Genomic DNA, 27,858 nt, shown 5'->3' on the forward strand with positions numbered 1-27,858 from the left:
CCGGTGATCACGCCCTACTAAGCTGAGGGCAGATGCCCAACCGTTGAGCCATCCAGGTGTTCCTTATTCAAAGATTTTATTTATTTATTTATTTATTTATTTATTTATTTATTTATTTATTTATTTATTTGAAAGCCAGTGAGCAAAGCGAGAAAGAGAGAGAGAGAGAGCACACAAGCAGGGGAGGGGGAAAGGCAGAGGGAGAGGGAGAAGTAGACTCCCCACTGAGCAGGGAGCCCAACTCTGGGCTCAATCCCAGGACCCTGGAATCATGACCTGAGCTGAGGGCAGGCACTTAACCGACTGAGCCACCCAGGTGCTCACCTCTCCACTTTTTCTTTCTTTCTTTCTTTCTTTCTTTCTTTCTTTCTTTCTTTCTTTCTTTCTTTCTTTCTTTCTTCTTTTTTTTAATTTTTTTTTTAATTTTTACCTATTTATGATAGTCACAGAGAGAGAGAGAGAGGCAGAGACACAGGCAGAGGGAGAAGCAGGCTCCATGCACCGGGAGCCTGACGTGGGACTCGATCCCGGGTCTCCAGGATCGCGCCCTGGGCCAAAGGCAGGCGCTAAACCACTGCGCCACCCAGGGATCCCCTCTTTCTTCTTTCTTTCTTTCTTTCTTTCTTTCTTTCTTTCTTTCTTTCTTTCTTTTTTTTTCTTTCTTTCTTTTCTTTCTTTCTTTCTTTTTTCTTTCTTTCTTTCTTTCTTTCTTTCTTTTTTCTTTCTTTCTTCTTTCTTTCTTTCTTTCTTTCTTTCTTTCTTTCTTTCTTTCTTTCTTTCTTTCTTTCTTCCTTTCCTTCCTTCCTTCCTTCCTTCCTTCCTTCCTTCCTTCCTTCCTTCCTTTCTTCTTTCTTTCTTTCTTTCTTTCTTTCTTTCTTTCTTTCTTTCTTTCTTTCTTTCTTTCTTCATATTTTATTTATTTATTCATAAGAGATAGAGAGGCAGAGACACAGGCAGAGGGAAAAGCAGGCTCCATGAGCCCTGGGCTGAAGGCAGATGCTCAACTGCTGAGCCACCCAGGCGTCCCTCCACTTCCATTTCTAATTGATTATTAGTAGACTCTAGATTCTTTGTTTTATTATGTCAGGTAGAAGAAGCATCTCATTCCCAGCATTATCAAATTATCACAGATATTCTTTTTTCTTTTAACATTTATCATCATTCTAGCTCTAAAAATTTATAGTGCATTTGGAAAGCTATTTCTGCTTTATATCATGTGCTTTATATATAACTCATAGATTTTCCTTTACCAGAAAGGTTTAACATAGTGCTTAGTTTTTAGCTATGAACCAAAAGGTATGCTACGTGAATATTTATGAGAAGGAACTCTAAGCATGGAGGATTTGAAATGAACCTAAGTTTCTCTGGAAAAGATTATGTGTCTAGTACCTGCCACTTCTGTGTCCATTTATAGATCCTCCCTTGAGTAGTATGTTATAACTTGGTCCTCTGACTCAAGGTAAAATGGCCTCATAGCAATATGAACAAGTAGGGACGTTAAGAGATTTTGCATAAGGATAAGCTTTTATGGGAATCCACCCAGCTGCCAAAACTGACTTTGAAGGTTTAGCGAAGTGAAGGAGGCCCAGAGGGACTGTCACACAGTATCAGTCATGATCAGCCATCTGTCAAAGCTACAGGGTCCAAGGAGAAAGTGTCCAGGTTCCTCCTAGCGGTGAAACTCTGCAACAGCAAATCAGAAGTGATTCCCAGGTCAGGATAATCCTAAACATTGGCCAGGAAACTTAACCAAAGACAACAGAACCACAGTCAACTGTGGTTTGTACCAAACAAAGTACTGGTTGGAACTTAGCAACCAGGACTTAGGCCAAAAATCAGTGCTACCAGTCAAGGCAGCAAGCAGGAGAGCAAGAGAAGGATCCAGCTGTCATATCTGATAACACTAAGCAGTGGTCTGGGAGTAGCTCTTGAACCCAGTGGCTGCCAGTATAGCACCAGATCCCAGGTCTGACCCCTTAGTTCCTTGACGTCTCCACTCTCAACGACTTTGTTGAGATTCCACCCACCCCATCCCACCCACTCACTCACATCATAATTAACATCTAGCCCTTGTCAATGTCAATACCTGAAACTCCTCCACAATCTCAGCTTTGACCTTTTGGACCACCTCCTACCTGTACCTCCTGTCTTCACTCCTTCTGCTACCTGAAGGCCAACTATCCTTCACCCTCAGCAGATGGCATTTCCTCTGCACTCTCACTGTCTCTCAAACCCTTGATGTCCTTCTCTCTTCCCTCTTTACCCACTTGAATTCCACAGGCAGCCATTATAATCACTCCCTTGCATGTTGGCTTGACTCACTTGCCCCTGACTCACTTCAGTGTACTCGTGGGGCAAAAGCACAACTCTGGTCCAGCTGGAGATTCTTCTGTGTTTGCTCCTCCACATCCACTCTCCATCCTTCTCTACTCTGCTCTGTCTGCTAGGCGCTGCCCTTTACAGATGGTTGCACAGGACCCTCTTACCCTTTAGCTACCAGCTACATTCAACCAACGAGAGGTGCAGGCAGGAAAGGGGAGGAAAGAAGAGTAGGGGTATTAATCCCCTGCTCCCTCCATGTCAGGCTGCAGTTCAGCAGCAGCTGAGTTTCCCTAAGGCCAGAGCCTGGACTGACGGGTCCTCCTCCTGCAGCTGCACCTCTCAAGGAGTTCTGATAACTGCCCATCTCCTGCCCTTTCAGCCTGGGTGTGATAATGGCTCCCTACGGCTGCCAGCCCTCAGGTGCTGCACCATCCTTGCTGGTCCCCTTGACGTTGCTTGTACCTTTGAAAATTGGTCCTCCTTTACATTTTCTTCATGTAATTCCTCTTGGGAGTGCCTTCCCTTTTCTCCCTGGTTTAAATCCAATTCTTAGCCCATTTTGTGTCTGCACCTGCGTAGCTAAATATGACCAGAGAAAAACCACAAACTCTAGACAAGTTGAACTTTTAAATTTATAAACAGAAACCACAGCTGGGCCCCTAATGTCTACAGGCAATCATACCATATATCTCAAGATCCCTTATTCTCCCACTCTCTCAGATAGTCTTTCACACCTCCTCCCCTTTTCTTAAACCCCCAAACCTCATCCCCATCTTCATTTTAATAGGTTTTATTTCCTAATTCACTGGGAAAATGGAAATATCAGAAGAGAACTCCCCGAGACTCACACCATCTCATGTACTTACCAAATGACATCGTCTACCACCTGCTCAGCTTTCCTGTCTATGGCCATAAATGAACTACCCAAACTCTCTACGAAGCCAATCCTGTACATGCGGACTCTGACCCTAATCAAGAACATTCATCTAATCAAGAACATTGCTCTAGCAATTTTACTTGTCTCTCTTGAACTTCAATTTTTTCACTCTACTTCTATTTCTATTTCTCTCTATTCTCTCCTTATTAGTCATATTTCTCCCATTTAAAAACAACAGTGAGGGGCCCCTGGGTGGCTCAGTCAGTTAAACATCTGCCTTTGGTTCTGGTCATGATCCCAGGGTCCTGGGCTCAAGCTCAGCAGGGAGTCTGCTTCTCCATCTCCCTCTCTCCCTCCCCCTGCTTGTGCTCTCTCTCTCCCACTCTCTCTCACAAAGAATAAATAAAACCTCTAAAAAATAAAATAAAATAAAAAAATAAAAATAACAGTGACAACAGCACCTCTCTTATTAGTTTCTGCCCATTTCTTTTCCTTTCCATTTGTAGCAGGATTCCTAGAAAGAATTGTATATACTAACTGTCTCCACTTACTTTCCTTTTATTCTTCTTGAGTCCTCTCCAATCAGGTTTCACTCCCAATGACTCCCCTGAAATTGCTTTTGGCAGGGTCACCAATGACCTTGATGTGGCTCATTACAATGGGTAAACCTCAGACCTTGGCCTGCCACCAGCTTACAATACTATCCCTCTTTCTTACTATTCTCCCAGCACACCACATTCTCTTGCTTTTCAACCTACTTCTCTGGTTGCTTCCTCCCAAGTTCTGTTGCTGTTTGCTTCTCTTAGTTCATCTTCTTACTGTTCAAGTTCCTCAGAGCTCAGAATCAAACCTCTTATCTATCCTCATCTTTATAACTTAAATCAGTTCCATGTCTTTAAATAAAATCTATATGCTGATCATTCCCATATTTACATTGCTCTTGAACTCCAAGCTCAAGAACCCAAGTGCCTACTCAAAATTTTGATTTGGTGTCTGATAGTTTCAAGACAAATCTCTCTCTATCTCTCTCTCTCTTTTTTTTTTTTAAAGATTTTATTTATTTATTCATGAGAGACACACAGAGAGAGGCAGAGACACAGGCAGAGGGTGAAGCAGGCTCCATGCAGGGAGCCCGACGTGGGACTCAATCCCAGGATTCCAGGATCACGCCCTGGGATGAAGGCGGTGCTAAACCACTGAGCCACCAGGCTGCCCAGTTTCAAGACAAATCTCTTGATTTCTCCCTATTCCCTAAACTTGCTCCATGTCAACACCCCCTCATCCATAGTCCTTCCTTTCTCAGATGATATCCACTCCAATATTCTAGCAGCTTGCAGAGAAAAGATGAAGTTTTTCTTGACTTTCCCTACCATTACCTCTTATTTTGTCTCCTTCTTTAAGCCTCTTGTTCAATCTGTTCCAGCTACACTGGCTTCCTGATTATTCTTTGAGCATGGAAGGCACATCCCTGCCATAGGGTCATTGCCCTAGCTTATCCTCTGGCTACCGTGCTTTCCCTCCAAATATCCTCTAACTTCCTCCCATCTTTTAATCTTTGCCCAATTCTCATTTTCTTAATAAGGCTTACCCTGACAACACACAAATACACACACACACATATGCATGTGCACACCCCCTGATCTACTTTCTCATTTTCTCATAGCACTTATGCCTTAATCATGTTGTTTGTTGTCTCTCTCCGGTACTGGAATATAAGCTCTATAAGGTCAGGAATCTTTCTGTTGGATTCACTAATGTAACCCAAATGTTTAGAACATCACCTGTCACATAGTAGGCACTCAAATATTGAGTAGGCACTCACATGTTGTTGAATGAATAGGAGATAAATTAAATACTAAATCTTGCTGGCTTAGTGTAGGAATCCAAATCTGTTAACATCCTGCTTATCTCAAACAAAATGGGATCAACCACTAGGCCAGGTCAGAGCTTATAGATGCAGTCTAGCTCAATGGATCTGGACAGGAGAATCTAGTCAATGCAGAGGTAGATGTAGGGAAAGGAGGGGGAGAAAGGGCCAGAAGCTCCCCCAAATCTTGGAGCAGTGTAAGCCTTAGCTGAGAGGTCCCTTGTCACTGCTGGTTGGAGTTTGGAGAGTTCTACATGGTCCAGATGTGAAGAAAGTAAGAGAGGTCAAAGGTTTATTCAAAGTGAAGAAAGTTTTTGCTAATGATAAAAATAAGCATCTCAGAATCTATTTGTAGAAAATATTAATGGGCCTAGAAATTATAGATGTGTGTGTGTGTGCACACACGTGTGTTGTTGCTTCCACATTTTCCTGGATGTCATTTATCTAATCCAAAGGAAATGAAACCATATGTAAGCTCCAGACCAAAGATGGATTCCCAAGATTCTCTGTTCAGGATCCTCTACCTCAAGTTTCACTCCCTGAGGAAATGCTGTATTAGCATCTACAGACATTAATCTCCCCTCAGATGGTTTCAATATCCTTCAGAGTATGATCTGTGGGTTACCTGAATAAGAACAGTTGGATGTCTCTTAAAAATGTAAATTCCTGAGTCCCTCGCAAACTTATTAAATCATGTGGTAGGGCCAGGAATGTGCATACTCAATAAGCTCCCTAGACAATTTTGATTCATACTAAAGTCTGAGAACCAGTGCTATAAATGAAAGGAATTGTTTTGCCCTAGATTAATGTGTCTATACTGTTTCATCTTTTATTCTGTGTCTCGTCCTCTCTGTTTCACTTTTAAAAATATAAAAGGAACACTGTATTCTGAAAATAACCCATGTTTGGGATTAGTTAGGAAGTTATAGATGAAATTGGCTTGATTCAATAATTCCTGTGACCCATTTTATTCTGCTCCACTTATTGTTAGAAAGAGGAAAAGAGGCACCAATCCATATACAAACCAGGCATACAAATTGCTCTTTTCTTCTGGTTGGACCTGTGATGAACTTTTAGATTACTTTGCCCCCAACTCCAGACTACTAATTCCTTCAAATTTAAGGACTGCCTCTTGGCGAAAGTGGACAGTTTCACATCAAATATAAGAACACAGAAGAAGGGATACCTGGGTGGCGCAGCGGTTTGGTGCCTGCCTTTGGCCCAAGGCGTGATCCTGGAGTCCCAGGATCGATTCCCACATCAGGCTCCCTGCACGGAGCCTGCTTCTCCCTCTGCCTGTGTCTCTGCCTCTCTGTGTGTCTCTCATGAATGAATAAATAAAATCTTTAAAAAAAAAAAAAAAAAGAACACAGAAGAAACAAGCTAAAATATGATTCCAAATATCAGTTAATTCAAGACCAAATTATTCTAGGCAGACTATCCTGTACGTCATCCATTATTTAGAACAATTCATTCACGAACTGCAGTCCTTGGCTATGCTTCCCTTACAGACCAACCCACTGACTGAGCAGCACACAGACATAAGATCATAGCTAAGAAAGTTCCTCCAAAAGTTATCATTCAATTTTATTTTAGCAAATAATCGGATAATCTTAAGATCTTCCAGAATATTTCTTAAAGAGAAGTTCAACAGAAGAGATTTCAGTAATAAAATTCCTATCATTCCAGCTTTTCTCTAAAATAAAACAAGTCAGCTTTCATCAAAGGGGGCTTCAGAGGAAGTTCTTTTTGCCCAGTTCATTTCTTATCTTTGAGGCTTAAGAGAATTCAGCAGACACTGGGATCATTCCAAACAGATCCATTTTGATGTTGAGTTAGCTTTCTCCAAATAATACCCCAACTACCTCTGGCAATCAAGCAGAATTCCAAAATCCTTTCAGAGCATAGGAAACTCTCAATATACTCTGTTTCTTTAGAACCTAGTTCCCTTGAGAAAGAAGAGTTCTGTTTATCACCATTTTAGAGGGGTATGCTGAAATGTTTGTCATTTTGGAATTCCTATTTATTCAGTATTATTTTTTTTACCTATTTCATAAAGTAGGCTCCACGCCCAACATAGGGCTTGAACTCACGACTTCAAGATCAAGAGTCACATGTTCTACCGATTGAGACAGCCAGACACCCCTAGTCTGTATTATCTTTTAGTTTTCAGTTCTCAAAATAGTACTATAAAATTGGCTCCTTTTCCAATTTTCCTATCTTTGGGGCAGTTGGTTGAATGTCTTGTAAATTTATTAAATCTAAGCTAGACTTGCATAATGCTATTTACTAAAGAGAGGAATTGATAAGCAGGGAGGTCCATCTTATATGGCAGGTTTGTAAAGGGAAGTATTAACTGACAAAGAAGGCTGTCCTCAGAAGGCAGTGTCACTTATACACCGGTCCTACAGCACTGCCTCCAAGTGAAGCCTTAGAGCAAACCTCCACATAAAATGAGAATAACATAGGTGATATGGTTTCCATCTTGTCAAAGAGGCATCCTTCATACTCTGCTTTTCAGGGAACTGGCTTGGGCCTCCCATTTGGAAAGTGATCCTTAGGGGCCTGGGGTAGGGGAAAAGCTTTATCCTTGGGATAGAGAACTGGCCTGAGCAAGATGGTATATCAGGGCCACCACCGCCTGTTGATGCTTCAAGAAAGGATTGTCTTTTGGAGGGAGTTGGTGCCCTAAGCAGAGTGGCGACTCCCTCTCAGTCAGCCCTACAAGTATTAATTCCATGTTTGATTGGGAGCAAACCTAGACTTGTGTATGTGTGTGTGTGCGCGTGTGTGTGTATGTGTGTGTGTTTAATGTCCAATCTTCTATTCCAGAATTCCCCACACAGCCCAAGAACAAATGGCTTGCCTAGGAAAAAAGGTAAGAAATTAGGAACATGGCTTTGAACTCAGACTGACCTTCACTGGAATCTGGCCTCTACCACATACAAGCTACGTGACTTTGGGCAAGTTTCCTCAGTTTTTCTCAGGCTCAATTTCCTCAATCATAAAATGGGAAGAATCATACCCCACAGAATGGTTGTGAGGAATAAAGGGGACAGCGCGTTGTAAATCGCTCAGTGCAGTGCCAGTCACGTAGTAAGCCTGCAACAAAGGTTACCTCTTATCATTACGATGCTTTTATCTGCGGGCCCGTGTTCCTTGTTTCAGCAGAAACCAGTGAGAAAACTCTATCCAGCAATAATGAAATCACTGTTTATACCATGTTGGAGGCCAGCGTAAAAGCCAAAATAATGCTGTGGTTAAAGAGAGCCCAAATGCAACCCTAGCTCTTCTGAATTCGCAAATAGGCTACTCAAGGTAGAGCTGTCACAGAGTTTAGGACTAGACCATTGTACAAAAGCCAAATACACCCCATGCTTTAGAGGAATTCTTTTCACAAGGGTAATTGACGGAGACTGAAAGCAGAGTAGAGTCTCCTCAAGAAAGTGTGCCCACAGCAGAGACTCCTGGCAAAGGACAGAGCATTACGTTGTAACATCAGATTTGTGGTCTGCTGAGCCATGTAAGCAGGGCCAGAAGGGCAAAAGCTTACTAGTAAAAATGAATGCCAGTGGAAGGGTAAGAACGCCAGTCTCCAAGAAGCATGAAAAATTCACATGTGCTGCAGGACAGCCAGTTTCTTTAGTGCCTGAGATCATTGTCAGATTCAATCTTTTCCCATAATAATATATTACCTCTATTAATTTGCAAGATTCCAGGGTGAGATAATATGAAAAGTACTAGTTGCTGCGCAAATGGCCCCTTATCCATAACTAGAAATTACGTGTGTGGTAATTAGTTTGCTGTAACTAAAACTGCGAGCCCCAACATGTCAGTTTTGTGCTCCATGGCATTAGATGCCTGAGCAGTTTTATTTTAGTTTATTTTTTTAAACTGTCTTTGGCAACTGCCCAATAATACTTGGAGTGAAGCAGTACCCTCCCTTCCATTTAGCCTGTTAAACAAGCCTGTTGAGCAATAAGGGCAGAAAAGTGGAACCTTCCTCACCTTCAGTCAACCTTTCCTTAATTGGGCAACAATGCATATTTCCACTCCTGACAAAAGAGAAATGCAGTTTTGATTTTCCAGGAGCATGCTATGAGGATCACAACTCATTTATCTTAATTCTCGTTTCTTAGGTACACACATTTACTACCAAAAAAATGAGCTTGCATGGATGTACGTACTCACCTTCATATTCATACTTATTCATACTTCACTTTCCTTGCTTTTTCAGCAAGCAGAGATTTAAAATCATTTGCTCAAATACAAAAACACTCTTAATCTTTAAACATTAGCCTTTTACTTGCTTCAGGGTCATTCCGATTTGTGATTGAAATAATAGCCTAAAACAGCTATTTGAGTGATTGTGACTGCATAAATATTTTTGGAAGAATAGTGAACTCCAATAAGACATTATTGGTGAAGTGTTCTGAATAATTAGTTGTGCAGGTATATTCACAATAGAGAGGGTTTTTTTTTTTTCACTTTTATATTCCCACATAGTAGGCGCTATTTAAGTGCCTAAAGTGGATTTGCAGATTAAAAAGTCACAAGCTACCCCATGGACTAGGGATAGTGGTTTTCAAACATCTATGTGTGCCCCAGGACTGACCCAAGATCTGATTTTCATTGATCTGGAAAAAAATGAGAAAATGAAGGACATTAGAGCAAAACTTTTTTATGTATTTGAAATTATTCTATTTAAAGGGCTGACCTTAATTGCAGGATCTTTGATCTTCGTTCATCTCCATACTTCTTTTACTTTTAATTGTACTTGTCCATGAAATCTACATTCTGGGAACCACTGCTGGAATGTCTAGAAATATGAGAGCCTGTCAGTTAAGAATTGGCTGAGCTCACTATATTCATATTGTGCCGGCCACAGAAAAGCTGCCAGCTTCAGGTCAATAACAATCTGGCTGAGCTAGCTGAAAATATCCCCAGATGGTGTCCAGTCTTTTGCCCTTCTCCTGGTTTATTAAATCCACCCCCTCCTGGAACCCTGACCATCAGTAGATACCTTCATTTTGAAATATAGGAAACCTTGGATCAAACTCATCTTTCATTTGATTCCAAGAAGAGTGAGTGCCGGGTAGCCACACTGAATCCTAAATGACAAAATAATCCCTGAATGAAAATGGAGGGAAACAAATATTCAAATATTCTCTCCTCCCTAAAAAAAAAAAAAAGTGATGATGATCAGCCAACACAAGAAATCTGTACGCAGGCAGCACCATTTTGATTCAGCTAGACATTTTCACACTAGTGAAGAAAACATTTTGGCAAAAAACTATTTTAGCCAAGAAGTAAAATACAAAATTCCAATCTTAGCTAAGGCCATCTGTTATAACCCACATGAAAGCACATCGGAAGGAAATCTCTCTATCTATTACATTGTAGTATTACTGATGCTCATTGGCCCTCTTAACGTTAAGCCCCGAAGTGAGTACTGTAACAGCAGCACAGCTTGGGCTGAATTGGCTGAGAAATTGCATTCCCTAAAGAAAGGAAGAACATGAGAATCCTTTGAGGTAAGGATCCTAGTGGGGACTCTGGTTATGAGTTCAGCCCATGTAGAGTTCGGATTGTTTGTAATGTTTTTGTTTCTACCCAATTTTTCATCACTGAGGGGAAAAAACCCATTACAAAATCCTCACTTCACAGAAGATATTTTCAGATTCAGATTTTAGATAACTCCCAGGTTCTTTATTTTTATTTTCATTTATTTTCTCCCCAGGTTGTTTTACGCAGGGAACAAGATACGTATAAAATTGGAAAAGTTCTAAGGAAAAATTAATATGATTTTATAATCCTACCTACTGAGTTTCAACAGCCATCCCTTCCTCCCTCTCCCCCACAATTAATTATCTGCTCTGGTTAAATGATAGTCTTCACAGTGATTCTTTTGGCTAGATTTTATACAGTAAGGAAAGCAGAGTTTCTGGATTTGACACACTGAAAACCTTGGTTTTAAGAAGTCTAAGGAATTGAGAGCATTGATTATAAAGCAGAAGTCTGGGGTGAGAGCTTGTAACCAGCTCCTCCTGCCCCATCTTGGTCATTTCAATCTTTTCTCATGTTCTCCTACTTTCTCATGTTCTCCTTCCTTCATGTGGTACTTCCTACTCCTCCCCATCACAAGGTCTGAGGAGGCATTATTTAGTGTAATGAATAATGGCTTTTGAGTAGCTCTTTGACACTCACCAAGTATATTCAGTTTTCTGCCATATTTCATCATCATGGAAGACATGCAGCAGATAATTTTACTATCCTCAGCATCTAGATGAAGAAATTGAGATACAGAGATGGGTCACAACACCTAGAAAATGTGGTAGAAGTGGAACTTCTATCAGCTTTTTAAATTTTTTTATGCCAAGTTTTAAGTAACATTTGAGGCCACAGTAGTCAGCATCACCTGGTCTGAGCAGGGATCCCAACTTTGTTGGTTAAACATACTTCCTTTTTTTCTTAAATCTCTAGGGCTTTGTAACTCTCTGAGTTCCTAAGACGAGGTAAAACAACAAGTCTAAGAGTAGCCAGGACCTCGTCATCCAATTCCCCTCTTCTTTCAGGAAATTTTAGCCAATAGCAGGAAAGAGGCAGTGGTAAGCCAAGAAAGGCCCTGAAAGACACAGGGGAATATACAAAGGCAGGACAAAAGTAGTAGTATTAACTCACAAGCTAAATCAGAAATCTGTGTCTGGAGCTGGGGAATGGGGCAAAGAAACCACGAGTTCCCTCTAAGGGTTGAGGACGCGACACCAGGAGAAAACAGACTACCAGAGCCAACCTGAACCCCCAGCACATCTTGCCTGTCTGGCACAGTGTTTGAACAGAACAGAAACATTTACTGATTCTCAGAAAATGAACAAACAACCAAGACTATGCAAACATTTGAGGAAAATTAACACCTTGGAAGAAAGGCCAAAATTCAACAAACAATTTTGAAGAATAAGATTTTAAAAAGCTTGTAAAGTTTCAGAATAAGTGTAAAAATATCTCTGGAAAAGTGTAGGATACTGTAGCTGAAACATTAACTGAATATTGTAGAAATTAAAAAATTCAATAATTAAAATAAAAAAGATCAATTTGAGAGTTAATAGAATAGACACATATAAGCAGCATTTTGAAATACCAAGTTGAGGAATAGTTTCAAAACATAGTGGGAAAAGACAAGAAGAATATGAAAGAAAAGTTAACAGACATAAGGATTTACGGATTTCCATGGCCATTTAATAGCAGTTCCAGAAAGAGAGAACAAAGAGAATATGAGAGGAAATAATTGAAAAATTAGTAAAATAAAATTTCTCTGAGGAAAAAAATTTTCATATTGGTATCTAATAGGTTATAAGCAGGATAAATGAAAAAATAATTTATATCTAGATCCATTCTTGTGAAATTTCAGAACAAAAAGGATAAAGAGGGCATTCTAAAGGCTATAGAGTTGGGGCACCTGGCTGACTCAGTCAGCAGAGCATGCAACTCTTGATCTCAAGGTCATGAGTTCAAGCCTCATGCTGGGCATAGAGCTTACTTAAAAAATAAAATAAAATAAATAAAGGCTCTAGAGAGTAAAAAAACCAGATAATCTACATGAGAACAAAGATTAACATCAGACCTCATCAATAATACTGAAATCAAAAAGAAATTAGAACATCTTCAAAATTCTGAGGAAAAAAACCTGAGCCCCAAAATTTAACCTAGTCAAACATGAAAGTATGAAAGAAAAAATATTTTTCTAAATGTAAAGTCTCAAAAAATTATCTATCATAAATCATTTCCGAAAAAACTAGTAAAGAATGTATTTGCAAATAATGAAAAATAAACCCAAGTAGAAGACATAGGACAGATAAAACAAGAAAGAAAGGTGTTAAGAAATCAGAATAAATTATAATTAACCCTTAATGATTATTGGAGGGATGATTAAAAAAAACAATCAGAAATTAAAATCCCAGATGATCTCGGTGTAGGAAATGGCAGCAGGAGTAGAGGGAGCTGGTAAATGAAAGTGAGCAAAAGTTCATTTTTGTCTTGGGTGAAGTCAAATGCTGCATAATTCTAGGTAAAAATATGTTGAACAGGCATATTAAACATGTAAAAATAACCATTCAAAAAGTAGAAATAGATTGTGTAACTTCCAAGGAACTAGAGCAACTAAATGTAACTAAAATCAAACAAAAATAAACAAAAAACTTCAGCAACTGGATAAAAGACTAGAAAGAAGAAAAATAAGCAATGAAAAATACAAAGCCCATAAAACAAGATGATAGGAAACCCAAATGGAGGTACATTCTAGGAAAGAACTGACCTATATTCTTTAAAATGTCAAAATCATGAAAATAAAATAAAGACTACAGAAATGTTCCAGATTAAAGGATACTAAAGAAACATGACAACTAAATGCAATGCACAATACTGGACTGGAAGCAGGGATGGAAAAAGAATTGCCATAAGACATATTACTAGGAAAAATTTGAAGATGAATTCTAGGTCGAATAATGTAACATAATAATGTTAAATATCCTTATTTTAATAATGGTACTGTGGTCTGTAGCGTAATTTTCTTTCTTTTAGAATATTCACACTGAAGTATACAGGAATGAAGGGATATGATCTTTGCAATGTACTCTCAAATGGTTCAGAAATGAAAAATAACTATATGTATAACTTTGTAATATATAATACACATACATGACATAGGTGTGTGTATATATATCAAGAGAGAGAATATCAAGAATGTGGCAAAATATTAACAGATGGTGAATCTGAGTGAAAAGCATATTGAAGTCCTTTGGATTATTTTTACAAGAATTCTGTAAGTATGAGACTATTACAAAGAAGAAATACTAAACTAACATGGCACATATAAGTATAATAATCAGTATTTATGATAAGATGAATGGATTAAATTCCTTTATTTAAAAAGCAGAGATTCTCAGGCTGGTCTAAAACAAAGCAAAATAAAATAAAGAAAGAGACCTCAACTATATGTCATTTGTAAGAGACACAGCTGGAACAAAAAAGGGGAAAAAAAGGCATTTTCTAGGCAAATGCTGAGAAATGGAAAGCAAGTATAGCAACATTCATATTAAGCAAAATAGAATTCAAGACGCAATGTACCAAGAAGAAAAACAAGGAATGTTTCATATTGATAGAACAATTCACTAAGAGGGTAGAGCAATTATAAATCCATTATGTCTCTAACATTACGACATTAGTAAATAAGGGAAAGACTGGTGGGCATGCAAAGAGATACAAAAAACTCCCAATTATAGTGGAAATCTCTAGCATGCCCCTCTTAGAGACGGATAAATCAGGTAGGCCAAAAGTAAATCGCATAGGATTTGAACCATGGTTAAAAAGCAGGTCTAAAAAAAAAAAATAAAAAAAAAAAAAATAAATAAAAAGCAGGTCTGATAAATAAAAAGAAGTTGTGTTTGTGAAGCAAACATTATATATTTTTTATAAATTTACCTGAGGTATTAAGAACAATGAAAACAGGCCTTACAGGGAGGTCTCATTTTAGAATAAGGCATCCTAGAAGGAGGGACTCCTTGATCTTGTAACTTTCGTTCCAGGAAAGGATAATATTGAACCCAGGCCTGTCCAAAGCATCTGCCTCAAAACCAGACACTTGAAAAGCCAGATTGCTGTTTCATATATTTATACATTTCCTTCTCATGGGAATCATACCTTCCTATAACATGTTACACATGTAACAGCTCCAAGATCGTGCTGCATGCTATAGTGCCAAGGAATTATCACAGGAACTCCATGCTACTTTAGAGTTTACGTAAATAAATAAATAAATAAATAAATAAATAAATAAACAAACACACACATATATATGGATGCATATATATGTTTTTAAGCTTTATAATTTATGTACTACAAAGTTCATTGATTTAGAGGGTGCAGTTCAATGGCTTTAGTATACTTTCAGAGTTATGCAATCATCACTATAAACTAGTTTTAAAACATTTCATCACCTCCAAAAGAAATCTTTCATCCATTAAAAGTCAATTCCTACCCTCTGTTGCCTCATCCTCCGAAGTGGTTGCACCATTTTGCATTCCTTTGTTTTTGTTTTTATTTTTAGGATTTATTTATTTATTTATTTATTTATTTATTTATTTATTTATTTATGAGAAACAGAGAGAGGGTAGAGACAGAGGCAGAGGCAGAAGCAGTCTCCATGCAGGGAGCCTGATGTGGGACTCGATCCCAAGACTCCAGGATCATGCCCTGAGCCAAAGGCAGATGCTCAACCGCTGAGCCACCCAGGTGTCCCAACCATTTTGCATTCCTATCAGCAGTGTAGGAGGACTCTAATTTCTTCATATCTTCACCAATATCTGTTATGCCTGTCTTTTTTATTATAGACATTCTAGTACATGTGGTTTGGTATCTCATTGTGGTTTTGACTTGTATTTCCCTTGTGACTAATGACAATGACTGCTTTTCATGTGCTTATTAGCCATTCACGTATATTTTTTGAGGAAATGTCTATTCTCGTCCTTTGCCCATCTTTAATTTGTTGTTATTGTTGTTGTTGTTGAGTTGTAAGGGTTCTTTATATATTCTAGATATAAGGGTCTTATTAGATGTACGACTTTCAAGTATTTTCTCCCATTGTGGTTGTCCTTCAGTTTTGATAGTGTTCTTTGAAGCATGAACATTTTTAATTTTTATGAAGCCCAATTTATCAACTTATCAATCTTCTAAGACTTGTGCTTTTCATGTTGTATCAGAAAAGTCATCGCCTAACCTAAAATCATGAAGATTTATTCTTGTTTTCCTCTAATGGTTTTTTAGCTTTAGCTTTTATATTTAGATATATGGTCCACTAAAATTTATGTTCTAAGTGTTGTCACAACAGTCTAGGAGTTGAGAAAGGAGCCTATTGGGTTTGGGTGGGTAATGTGATGCTGTTCAGCTGATCCCTTTGCTTTCTCTCACTTCTGGTTGAAAAGATTAGAAGCTATGAAAGAAAAGTAGTGGCCCATGGCATAAACTTTGTTGTCATGATTTTTTAATGTTGGGTCTCAATTACAAAAGTCAGAGTATCTTAGGATTTGGGGGACAAGCTCCATTACAACTCCATAATCCAAGTTTTACTGATTCTTTGCTGATGATCAGTTGGCTTTCTAACTGATTAGAATTTCTTCTGTAATGTATTCCTCTTCAACAAAAATTATTTTTCCTTCTGTATATACAATTCATTCTATGAATAAATCCTTCTGTTCCAAAGCAAAACTTTATTTGAACTCTGATAGGTAAGTATGGTATTTATCCTCTTCTTTCCCTAGAGAATTGTGTTGTTAACCAGGAACCTGGCCCTTTGTGTGCTCTTCTACTAGATTCCATAATTTCACTTATGCTCTCCCTAGTAACTCACCCCAGTCACTTGGACTTGATGTTCCTAAACACAACCAGTTTGATATTCTTCTATAAAACATAAGATTTCACTTTGTCAGAGTTCTACTTTATTTTTGACATGTCTCAGACTGTGAATTTTTTTCAAAACCTTTGAAATCTGCTTTCCTCAAGCCTCATGTGCATTCCAACCATGCCGAGCATCCCCTTATTTAATAATCAAAGCTTTGAGATGATGCACTTGCTTTCTCACATGGTCACAAGGTTCCTGTCTCATTCCCTTAGTGCATAGGCTCCTTTAAGCTGGTCAGAATTCAGGCCAAGGTGGTCTTTGGAGCATCCCAAGAGACAAAACTTATCTTTAGCAAGAGAAGCTAAAAAAGTGGATCCTATCCTCTTCCTCATGTCTATAATATCATGCCTTAGTTTTAGTTTTATAATCTGCAGTAGGAAAACATCATCTATTCCTTCCATCTGGCCAGTAATTCCTTGGTCTCTGTCATAGCAACTTTTCTATTCCTGTGTCTTTTGATTTGATGCTCACCAAATGTTTTTCATCATGCTCTATCCTAAATTTCAATGTTATTTGACTTGAACAGTTTCTAAGAATTAGATAATAGTAATGTGTCAGTGTTTATTTCCTGATTTTGTTGGATGTATTGTAATTATATAGGAGAATGTCTATGTTTGTAGGAATTATACTTTTAAGTATTTGTGAGTAATGGGGCATGATGTTGGCAATTTAAGACCAAATGGTGAGCAGGAGTTATTGTCCTTGCCCCCCCCCCCATTAATATCTTATGTTGAATATGTGACTCAAGAGTTGTTGATCAATTATTGATTATTGATCAATGAAATCTATTATGGGAAAGAATGTTTCTATCCATGCAATATATTTCTGGGAATATGCAGCCTATGGGAATAAAAACATCAAACAATCCCTATTTAGCAGTGTGGTTGGCCCTGTTGGTTGCCTACTTGTCATTCCTTCCTTTAGTTCTCTCTCGTTAATAGAACCCTAATTTCATTGAGATAGGACATCTGATCCTTTCTTCTCCCATAAAGTGAATTTTTTTTTGGTCTAAGATAGTAGTGGTTTAGGCATGGGCATGTGAAATATAATTTTGGTTAATGATGTATGATACATGAAAGCAAGTCTGCTGGAGTGGTAGTAGGGTTGCCTTAAGGAAAGATTTTCCTTGTTAATAATAAGAGGTCACCGAATGAGGTAGCTCTTCTTCTGTTTGATGGGGTCATAGCTACATATAACACCTAGAACTATAACAGTCACTTTGGAACCATGTGGAGAACAGGCCTAAGGAGAAAAGACAAGATAATGAAGATAATAGAGCAGAAAGATAGAAAAAAAATCTATATTCTTTTTTTTTTAAAAGATATTATTTATTTATTCATGACAGACACACAGAGAGAGGCACAGATATAGGCAGAGAGAGAAGCAGGCTTCCCAGCAGGAGCCTGATGTGAAACTCCGTCCCTGGACTCCAGGATCATGACCTGAGCCAAAGGCAGATGCTAAATCACTGAGCCAGCCAGGCATCCCAAAAATCTACATTCTTGATAATATCACTGACTGCTAAATTAAGTAACCCTATAACCACCCTATCCCCTTGCCTATGATTGATTTTGCTTGTTTAAGTATATGTGTTTTATTTATTTATTTTTAAAGATTTTATTTATTTATTCATGAGAGACACAGAAAGAGAGACAGAGACATAGGCAGAGGGAGAAGCAACTCCCTGTGGGGAGCCCAATGTGGGACTCGATCCCGGGACTCCGGGATCATGCCCTGAGCCAAAGGCAGATGCTCAACTGCCGAGCCACCCAGGCACTCCCAAGTATATACGTTTTAATATGCCTAAGTACATATATTAATTAATATATTTAATGTTACATCTCTATTAATGTTTTTGACTTCTAATTATAGATACAGATTTGAAAGTGGCCATACAGGTCATCTACACTCTAGTCCAATCCTTTCATTTATTTATAAGGACAGCTTAGACGAGTGAGGCACCTTGCCCAAGGCCAAAAGTTAATAGTTGATGAGATTCTAGAATCCAAGTCTTTGGATTCCTTTCTGATCCAGTGTGTTGTCTACTCCACCAAAAACAGAAAATAGTTCCAAAATTTTCAGGACATTTTGGCTGAGGGAAAGGGCACAGGTGTCTACTGTCCTGATAGGGAGTGGCTGATTTTCCTACAGTGAGTTTCGTTCCATCATTTTTATACGAGCCTCTGCCAGGGTAACAATTTCCACACCAGAGACTAGGCCCTGCCCAGATTCACAGAACTGCTGAAGATCCTTTCCAAGAAACATTTGGGTTTTATCTAATTTAAGTAAATATGTGGTGATATTTTTCCCTTAAGCATCCACAGGTATTCAGAAAGCCACATCCAGATATTTGGGCATTATTTCATATAGGAAATTTTATAGAAAGATATTCTCACCTCTTAGGAAGGGACTTTTGAAAATAAAGACATGCAAGCATTTACTTTTTTCTCTTTCTTTCACACCAAGGAGGCCAAACTGAAAAAAACAAAACAAAACAAAACAAAACAACAAACAATAACAATAAAATGTTATCTAAATTAAAAGCAGTGCTATTGGCAGTTATATATTGCTTGGCTTTAACAGTCTGCTTCCTTGTTTGAATTTGAATAGCGTTGCCATTTTAACCACCTAAGTAATGCTTTTGTCTTGAATTTTGCATCTTTTCTACAGGTTTTTATATCTTCATAAATGCAGCACTGTGTTTTGCAAAGATAAGGGCATTTTCTGGACATTTTACTTTTCAAATACAAAGGATGGTGATACACATTTTTACATTACTACTCACTATAAATAAATATACCACTATCTTTTTGCTAAGTACATTGCTGATTAATCACTACAGATTAAAAAAAAATCACTACAGATTAAAATAATCCTATATGGAAAACAGTAATTTTTCAAAGGTTAAAAGAAATTGTATCTATATTGTATTGTTGTTTTAACGGCTTAATTTGCAAATAAAAGAGCAATTATAATAATTTACCTCTTAAGAAAAATAAGATTTATAAAATATTTTCCTCCATGAAAACAGCACCACCATCTGGAATTTTACAGCTTGTGCAATAAATTACAAGGTTTCCTTGTATTTTGTGTTAGCTGGTAGAAGAGCAACTTGTCTCTTCCTAAGAGATTTTACAGATAGAAATGATGCAGAAATAGCATTTTGTTATCGAGTAAGAAATAACTATGTTCTTCCCTCCCCGCAACACCACCAGGGATTCATGTAGTTTGTGTCCTTACAGAAATCCACAGATTTAATTGGTATCACACTCTCACACGGTTTCTGTCATAGCTAATGTTATTACAAAATTAACATTTCAACAGGGATTAATTTCATATGTCCTCCTGACTGCATTTTCTCCCTCTCCCCCACACCACCTATCCGACTGCATTTTCTTCACATTAGAAAAATATATTTTTTTCTTTAATCTCATGTTAAATAAATTTGATGTTCCAATTTTTTTTCAAAAGTAGAGATTAATCTATGTACATGAAGAAAAACAATTGAACCAGCTCTCAAACATTTAAAAAGACTGTAAAAGAATTTTAAGCACTATATAAATGCACAGAATTATTATCATTATTATATAATGGGACCATTAATGGTGTGGTATATCTAAGTATATACATGTGGATCAAATATAGTTCTAATAGTTTTACTAAACAGTATATAAAACTACGCAAACTTTAAGTTCTTCAAAAATGGAAAACACTATATAATGTTTGTTAAAATCCCTACTATTCTCATGAATGGAACAAAGCAATTCATTCAAGAGTCAAAAATCACATCCAACACTCTAAACAATCATTTTCTTGTATTGTTGGATTAGGATGTTTTAATCAATGGCTTTATTGCCATTGTTTTTCATAAATCAGCCTTGAAACTGAACACTCCAGTGTTCCATTCAGTTGCCAAAATCAGTCTCATCCTGCACTGAGCCATGTGCATCCTCTAAAGTGGAGCCAAGAACAACTGAAACAACTGTTTCCTGAAAAACAAAGGCGAAGATTCTCCAGCAGGGTCAGATGAACACTATGGATAAACATGCTTCTATATCTATTCCTCCCCCACATTTAAAGATGAAGAAGCTGAGGCCCAGAGAAGTTAAGCAAATTTGCCCTAGGTCACACAACTGAGAAGAGGCACACCATGGATTTCAACAAAGGAAGCCTCATTTCTAATGCCCTAATTTAAACCATTCTAATGCTGCTTCTTAACTGGTATATGATGGCAGGGTTATCGGTTGCCTTTGATTTTGGCTGCCTCTTTATATTTTATCAATTTAAATCCAGGCTTATCTTATTTTGCAGTAAATATCAAATCAATTTTTAAGGCTTTTTTCCATACATAATATTTGCTTTTGTCCACAGGTTTAAACTGCTCTTTTTTCAAGTCTTTCAGTATTCAAAACTATTGAAAGCCAACTATATAATTCCTAAAATATTACCTAACTTTAAAAAAAATCTATGGTTCAGTTTGGCATTATCTATCAAAAATTATGATGCACATATACTTTGAATTAGCTGTTCTACTGCTATAATTTTCATATATATGTAAAACCTCCCATGTGTCCTTAAAGACAAATGTACAAGAATGGTCATTTTATCGCTGTAAAAGCAAAAGATTAGAAGTTATCTAAATGCCCACACATAGGGGATTGGTTAAATAAATTATGACCTTTCCTTATAATGGGATGCTATAATATCATTAAAAATAATGAGCCAGAGTTTTATGTATTCATATGGAACTAGATTAAAGATATATGAATTGAAGAAAAGGTACAGAAGAGATACTTAGAATATTCCTATTTACATGAAACAAAAATATACACATATAACTATATTTAAATAGAAAATGTCTAGTAAATGTCTTCGGAGGGAGGTTGTAGGAATAGACTAATGACTTTCTGTAGAAAGGAATAATTTATGCTTCTTTGAGCAGAGCACTGCATTTGGAGCAAAGATAGTTAATGCCTGTCCCTGCCACCAAGGAAATTGACATTTGTTATGGAAGAGGAGCCATGTGCACATGCAGTTTTACTGCCAAGCAGGAATTTTAGTGCAGTGAGTAGGAAGATTTCAAGTAAAAGGAGGGAAAGCATGTCTCACTAGGGTGAGCAGAGAAGGTGTAGGGGGAAGCAGCGTTAGAACTGGATCTTGAGGTGTTTTCCTGAGGCAGCATAGGGTTTGGGTGAGTGGATTCTGGACCTGAGCTCCCTGGATTCCAATCTGGCTTTAGCAGTGATTTGCCATGTGATCTTGGGCATGTTACTTAGATTCTCTATCCTCAGTTTTCTTGTTAATAAACTGAGGGTAATAATAGTACCTATTTCATCATGTGGTGGCAAGGTTTAAATGAGTTCGTAAACATAAAGCATGAAGAACAGTGTGTGGCACACAAATCACTGTTTAAGTATTTGCTGTAATGGTTTTAATTGAACAGGGGAAGGGTAATTATTTATTTATTTATTTTAAAGATTTTATTTATTTATTTATGAGAGATACACAGAGAGAGAGGCAGACACAGGCAGAGGGAGAAGCAGGCTCCATGCAGGTACCCCGATGTGGGAGTCGATCCCAGGACTCCAGGATCATGCCCTGGGCCAAAGGCAGGCACCAAACCGCTGAGCCATCCAGGGATCCCCAGTAATTATTTTTTTTAAAGGGAGTATGATAACCAACTAAAATGAAATTAAGTTAGAACTCTATTTTATACCTTCCCCCAAAATAATTAGCAGGTGGATCAAAGATTTAAATATTAAAAAGCCAAATAATAAAGGTATAATAGAAAACATAAGTGCATAATGCATCGTAGTCACTAAAGACACCTTTCTACACATGATCTCAAAAGCCAGTACCTTGAAAAAGATGATAGATTGAACATAATAATACATAAAAACGAAAAACTTTTTAAACACACATACAAAATGCCATAATGGAAGTTCAAAGAAAAGCAATGAGAAAATATTTGACCTCTCTAGTAATCAAAGAGATACAAATTAACAAGAATGACAAAACTCAAAGCTGCAGGAAAATGCAGCAAAATAGGCACTTGTCTCACTTCTCTATAATGTTGAGTGTAGTAGAAATTGGAGAATTTTCTGGAGAAAAATTTGTCATTGTTTCCAAAACTTTAAAATACATGTGCCTTTTGGCCTAGCAATTGCATGATTAGTAATTTATTCTAGGAAAATAATCAGGTATGTGCAAAATTCAAGATAGCAATCCCAAGACATGTTTTTGTATCAGTGAAAAATTAGATGCAACTTAAAATATCCATTAATAGGAAATCAGTTCAGTAATTTATGGTATATCCAGATAAGAAATCATACTAAAAAATATAACTCAGATCTATATTTATTAATATGGAAAATGACCAGATTTATTTTAAGTGAAAAAATCAGGTTACAAAGTAGTATGACTAATACAATCCTTTTTTGGGGCACCTGGCTGGCTCAATCAGTAGAGCATGTGACTTGGGGTTGTGAGTTCAGAGCCCCACATTGGGTGTAGAAATTACTTAGAAAAATAAAAATAAAAAATCTTTTAAAAATACAATCGTTTTTTGTAAAAATATTTGTGGGTATGGGTGCACACATGCATGCACACACATACAGCATGAAATGATACATATTGTTAAAATGCTTTCTATATTAATTGCCACATAATAAAAATCCAGGGGATCCCTGGGTGGTGCAGCGGTTTGGCGCCTGCCTTTGGCCCAGGGCGCGATCCTGGAGCCCAGGGATCGATTCCCACGTCGGGCTCCCAGTGCATGGAGCCGCTTCTCCCTCTGCCTGTGTCTCTGCCTCTCTCTCTCTCTCTCTGTGTGACTATCATAAATAAATTTAAAAAAAAATCCAGTTGTTTCACTTTCTTCTTTATATATGTGTGTATTCTTTTTTTAAAAAAAATATTTAATTTATTTATTTATTCATGAGAGACACACAGAGAGAGGCAGAGACATGGGCAGAGGGAGACACAGGTTCTCTCTGGGGAGCCTGATGCAGAATTCGATTCCAGGACTCCAGGATCAGGACCTGAGCCAAAGGCAGATGCTCAACTACTGAGCCACCCAGGTGCCCCATAAATGTTTGTATTCTATTTAATATAACATATATTCTATGCATAATATTAAAGTATTTATATATTATACACATAAATATTTATATATATAAATATATTTAAGTAGGCTCCATGCTGAGCAGGGAGCCCAATGCAGAGCCTGAATTCATGACCCAGACATCAAGACCTGAGCTGAGATCAAGAGTCAGATGCTTAACCAACTGAGCTACCCTGGCACCTTTGTGTGTATTCTTTTTCCTTTTTCCTTTTTTTTTTTTTTTTTAAGATTTTATTTATTTTTTCATGAGAGACACAGAGAGAAAGGCAGAGACGTAGGCAGAGGAAGAAGCAGACTCCTCGCAGGGAGCCCAATGTGGGACTCAATCCTTTGACTCAGGATCACGACCTGAACTCAACCACTGAGCCACCCAGGTGCCCCGGATGTATTCTTTTTAATGATGATGAGGCATTACTTTCATGGCAATTTTTAAAATAATATTTTTAATTGGGGAAGCCAGAAGCAAACCTTGAAAGGTGAGTATAACATACCACCCTTCTTATCACTACCTTTTAGTTCTCTCCATGATGTTTCCATGCATTTGGTAGACAGAAGAGTGAAAGCAGAACTAGGGGGAAAATCTATTTTTATTACAAATGTAAATACTTGATATGTGGGCTTAACCTCTCAAGGCTAATTTAAATATAAACATCCTAGGGATTTTTTTCCACTAAGGTTCAGCAGAAGAGGGTTTATAATTTCCTTAATCATCAAATTTTTTAGAGGTTGCTGACTGGAACAATGATATTTTTAAACAGCACCATAAATAGGCTCCTGAACTACACCAGACAAGATCTTTCCTTCAAAGGTTTAGCCTCTTCACTAAACAAACACTTATTAAGCCCTGACTTTGTGCCAGGCACAGAGGATACTAAGTAAGTAAACAGCCTCTACTCTTAAAAGGTTTACTTTCTAGCAAAGGGCAGGCCGACAAGGAAATAAATAATACAGTTAACTCTGCTAAATGCTAAAGTAACAGTAACAAGTATAGGAATGCAAAGAAAGTCTACCTGGGAAACCAGTGAAAAAAGCTCCATGATGGTGTAACTCTTGAGCTGGGGCTACAGCAATCACAGTATTTGTCTTCAGTGGGGAAGAGGAAATAATGACCATATTAGCAGCATTCCAAGGCGTAATGAAAAAAAGATGAAAGATACACCAGGGTTGGGGTGCTCAAATAACAGATTGTTTTAGCTTACGGAAGAAGTATGTTCTTATAACAAATTAAACAATCAAAAGTATTTAAATAAAAAGTTCAAAGCATTCATTACCTTTCCTATTCCCATTCCTCCATTCTCACTTCCTGAGGTAATAGAGTTAACAGCTTGAATGATTCCTTCCACAGTTTCTCCACCAAACACAAGCCACATGCTTACTTTTGGCAAATGTGGAATCATGCACACACGTTATTATTCAACTTTACATTTTTTTAAGGAGGCTTCATGCCCACTGTGGGGCTTGAACTCACAACTCCAACACTGAGTCATATGCTCTACTGACTGAGCCAGTCAGGCGCCCCATATTGTTCAACTTAAAAAAAAATTATCTAACAATCTACCCAAGGATATGTCTCCTGGTCAATGAATATATATCTGACGTGTTAGATACCTGCATACTTTTGTATAGTGTGGAATGTATTCAGTCATTTCCCTGTTTGTTCAGCTTTTCACTTCATTCTTTTTTCCCCCCTCGCAATACAAACAACGCTTTTATGAACACCAACCTTTTGTGTGTCCTAATTTTTGTGGTTTATATTTGTAAGGGATGGATTTCTGAGTATGTATTTGCTAAGTCAAAGACTATGTGGACTTTAAATCTCAATAAATATTAAAGATATATCTAAAGGAATAGCACACTATGCTGGCACCATTTATTAAATATCCCACCCTTTCCCACTAAATTGGAACATCGTTTTTACCATGAATCTATTTCTGGACTCTGTTCTATTCCAGTGATCTATTTATCTATTCCTATGTCAATATTGTACTTTTTATTGCTGTACTTTTTATGACCAGCTTCATAATCTTGAACAGGATGGCATCGTGGTTAAGGATGTGGGCTCCTGAAATGAAAGGCCTAGATTTAGATCAGATTCTAACAACTTCGTGATCTTTGGCAAGTTACTTCAATATCTCTCTCCATAAAAGGGGGATAATAATAGTATCTAACTCATGGAGTTGTTGTGACGATTAATGAGTGTTCAGAACAGTGCCTGATGCCTGCATAAATGGTGAGTATTGCTGTGATTATTGTAATTGGTCATTGGCATGGATGGGGTTCAGGACACATTACCCCCCAAATTGGCACCTTGGCATATTAAATATTTTAAATTGAAGAGGTTTGAGAAAACAGCAGAAACAAGGTCACTTTGGTGTTTCCTGTGTCCTTTTCCCATGAAATAGGTCATAAAACTCTCAAGTGAGAGGTGCTCTCCCTACACTCGACGGAAAGAAGCATCTTTATCTCTGAAGACAAAGGATCCTGAAAAGAATCCTGACAAACCGGTGTTGCTGTTTCCCCCAGTTTATCACACTTATCTCATACTCTTCGACCTAGCATATTTCTTCACACCTGTCCAATCTTCAGCAAATCTACTAGCATAAAAATACTCAGGTCTGTTTCTTCCAGTCTTCATTTTCTTTTCTTTTCTTTTCTTTTCTTTTCTTTTCTTTTCTTTTCTTTCTTTTCTTTTCTTTTCTTTTCTTTTCTTTTCTTTTCTTTCTTTTCTTTTCTTTCTTTTCTTTTCTTTTCTTTTCTTTTCTTTTCTTTTCTTTTTTCGGTCTTCATTTTCTTATGAAGGTTCTTGTGTCACATGAAATGAACATTAAATAAATTTGCTTGCTCTTCTCCTGTAAATCTGTCTTTGCCAATTTAATTTTCAGGCCCAGCCAGGGACCCTAAGAGGGTCAAGGAAACTTTTTTCTTCCCCTACATCATTTTTCACTACCCTTAGATATAGTTTTCTTGGGTCTTCATTGATTTTTATTTTTCCAAATGAGCTTAAAATAATTGTCCAGTCCCCTCACAAAATTTTTAGGATTCTTATTCATATATGCATAGAATATGCACTTGGAAAACAGTACAACAGACTTATAACCATAGTTTCCTCTGTGGAAAGGAGTAAGTTGGGACTTCACACAACTGAATTTTTAACATGTACATATATTATTTAAAAAAATAAAAATCTCTTCTGAGTTGTTCTTTTTTATATTAGTATTCTGATTTTGGTATTTTAATTTCAGTTGCATTCATATGTATTCCAGATGGGTTTTGTGCCTTTACATAAGAATCTAGGTGCCTGCACACTTGAAAAGAGGTTGCCAGTGGCTGAGGGCTAGAAAGTTTTGTGAGAAGCAAACATGTGGTCTAGACTTTGAAGGATAAATAGGTGTCTTTCTGACAGAGGAGAGTGGTGAGGACATTCCAGAGTTTGGGAATAGCCTTGCATGGAAACATAGAGATATGAATAAGCACTGCAACAAGCAGCAGAGCCCTAGGGGCGAAGGAGGGGGGTGGGGAGGAGAGAAAAGAGTGGCTTTGAGCAGAAGTCAGGGCTGAGTCCTGAAATGCAAGAAAGAATGTGATGGGATGGAAAATGTACTTCCTTTCCCCCTCCCCCAGGGAATTTCAGGATGAGTTAAAGAAGGACAGAGCTAAGATAGCCAGGACAAAGCTTCACTGTAATCTCTGTGAAGATAAGGGCCACATCTGTCTCATTCAGCACTCTGTCCCCATTTCCAAGGATGGTGCATACAGAGGCCTACACAAGTATTTGCTGAATGAATGAATGAATGAATGAATGAATGAATGAAAAGCACATCTAACACAACAGTAAATATTTTGGGAAAGAAATGAAAGCAAATGATACTGTTGAGTACATTTTAAAAATGAATGATAACATGATAAATAGAAAAACCCTCACAGAACCATCTGTTGCAATACTGATTGATGATAAATATGCAAGGAATACCCACTGGATCAATGAATGCATACAATATGGGTCTGAGCATTAAGAAAACAACTCATTTGAAGGAGACCCTCCTGCATCAAGTTCCTGCTTGAAAATGAGCTGTTCAAATGTAACCCCAATAATTGAGATGAGCTGGAAAAGCAAAGCTACAAGACTTTGGACAACGATCAAAGATGTAGAACTGGCCAGAGACTCTGTTGAGCACCTAATTGATGGCATATTGTCACCACTGCCAGGCTGGAGTTAC

General features: G+C 37.7%; 1 long non-coding RNA gene across 1 annotated transcript; it reads right to left on the bottom strand.

The window, feature by feature from the left end:
- Positions 1 to 432: 432 nt before the first annotated feature.
- Positions 433 to 25,040, bottom strand: LOC125753844 (uncharacterized). Its single transcript, XR_007406504.1, has 5 exons — positions 24,913 to 25,040; positions 18,915 to 18,993; positions 11,274 to 11,348; positions 9,784 to 9,885; positions 433 to 1,683 (listed from the first exon to the last, which is right to left on the bottom strand). It is a non-coding gene; the product is annotated as an uncharacterized LOC125753844 (long non-coding RNA).
- Positions 25,041 to 27,858: the final 2,818 nt, after the last annotated feature.

This window comes from Canis lupus, chromosome 27 (assembly GCF_003254725.2).
Source record: "Canis lupus dingo isolate Sandy chromosome 27, ASM325472v2, whole genome shotgun sequence".
In the NCBI taxonomy this organism is placed as follows: Eukaryota; Metazoa; Chordata; class Mammalia; order Carnivora; family Canidae; genus Canis; species Canis lupus.